This window comes from Mirounga angustirostris, unplaced genomic scaffold, assembly GCF_029215605.1.
Source record: "Mirounga angustirostris isolate CCGP_5_RB_7025 unplaced genomic scaffold, mMirAng1.0.hap1 SCAF_4, whole genome shotgun sequence".
NCBI classification, from domain to species: Eukaryota; Metazoa; Chordata; class Mammalia; order Carnivora; family Phocidae; genus Mirounga; species Mirounga angustirostris.
The window spans coordinates 1,040,346-1,042,392 of NW_026991712.1; positions in this window are offsets into that span (position 1 = coordinate 1,040,346).

Sequence of the window (2,047 nt, forward strand, 5' to 3'; positions counted from 1 at the left end):
CCTTTTCGAGACAAAAGTCGCCTGAGTGATTGGTCAGGGGAACCAGAACCTCGGCGCCCCTCCCCTGGGGTGAGAGTCCGCAGCTTCTCGTCCGACGGTCAGACCACAGGGCCTCCGGTGACGGGACTTCCGAGGGTCACAAAGGACAGGGATGAAGTGGCAACGGTGCGCCTCCTGGGCTTTCTAGGACCCAGATGGCAGGTCGGGGCTACCGAGAAGGCCAAAGGCAGGACGGCAGGCAGCGGGAGGAGTGAGGAGTGAGCTCCACGTGGCACAGGGGGCCCAGGCCAAGCCGCAGGGAGCTCTGCGTGTCGCCCGGGGAGAGGGGTGGAAGGCCAGGCCACAGGCAGGACTCCCCGTCAGTCCCCAGCGGCAGACCCATCCTGGCGCAAAGGGGACTTGCGTCCTCTGCCCCCGATAAATGCAGATAAAGGAGGCAGCACGATGGGGGGGCGGGGCGCTGCTGGCCGGGCTCGCCTGCCCTGAGAAGGCTGATCCTCCCTCTCAGGGGTCACTCCTCCCCCCTCGAAAACACCTCCGCGCTCCGGAGCCGAAATACGCAGGAGCACAGCTTGTGGGTAAAGAGGAACAGGCAAAGGAGGCTGCAGCAGGCCGACGCCCGGGGTACGTGGCTGGGGGGTCTTCCAGGAAGAGGCAGGACGTGGGCGGTAGCCACAGGAATCTGGTCGGAGCTGCCAGCCACGTTCGTCCTGTCCTCGCGGCAGCGTCACTGGTGCTGGCCGTCGTCGAGTCTCCTCACCAAGTAGCGCAGCCGAGTTCCTGGAACTAAGGACTCTCCGGGGAAACGGGGGAGGGGCCGGGGAGGCCTCGGGAACCGGGAAGAGGGAGCGCGTCCAGCGTGCCGTCCGGCCTTGCGGGAGCCCTAGCGTGTCCTGCATTTCCACCCGTCTCTCCATCTCCGCACCCGCTTCAGTGAGAGCGCGCGCGGAGACGCAGGCCTCGCGGTGCCCTTGCGCGGCGCCCTCGGTGATCCCCACCCAGGAGCAGCCGCCTCCTGCCACTCGGGGGCCCCTCACCCGTCGCGCGCCCACAAAGCTGAGCACACACAACTTCAGGTGGGACTCGGCCCACCGCCGCGGCCTAGCCAGCGCGCGCGGGGGCTGGCGCACCCCCGTTCCACCGCCACTGGGCGCCGGCGCGGCCCCCTCGGACCTGTCATAAGTGTCATCAGCCGCAAGAGTTGCTCAATTCTGTGCTGTTCCTCTTTAATCCCACACAGTCGCATCATGAAGTCAAAGATGAAAAGCCAGGAACAGGCGACCCGGACACGTGGCCAGCTGGTTTCTGCAGGACGGAGCTTGAGCTTTACGAGTTATCCTCAGCACTTCTTGCCCACGGATCGGAACCAGGCCACTAGCGCCCGCACTCAAACGCCCTTTGAAGGCCTCACAGCTCCGCACATGGGCGGGAACAAACCCGCCGCTTCCCCGCCCGACTGCTCGGAACCGGGCGAAAATACAAATGCTGCTGGGAACGTTTGGATTCTAGAGATAAAAGACACTCAAATCCTCCACTGGGCAGATTTCCATTTATTCTGGGGGCCTTGGGAGCCACGCCCGGCCTGCCTGCAGGAGCAGCGCCCTTCTCCAGCTGGTCTGTGGGCTGGGACTGACCCAGAGAAGCTCCTGCCGGAACCGAGTTGTGTCCCCCGCAATTCCTATGTCGAAGCCCCAGTGCGATGTATTTGGCGGTGGGGCCGTTGGGAGGTGATTAGGTTCAGATGAGGTCATGAGGGTGGGGCCCCCACGATGGGGTTTGTGCCCTGATAAGATCAGACACCAGAGCTCCCCCCACCAGGTGAGAACACAGTCCAGGACGTGGGTCCTGGCCAGGCCCGGCCCTGCCGGCACCCCGGTCTCAGACGTCCAGCCCCCAGAGCTGTGAGAAAGCCATCTGTTTCGTAGGCCGCCCAGCCTGCGGTGTTGTTCCGGTGGGCTGAGCAGAACGGCGGAGCTCGTAACTGAAAGACCTAGCGGCTGTTCTCAACCATCTTCGGTACATACTAACAAACTTCAAATACACATAT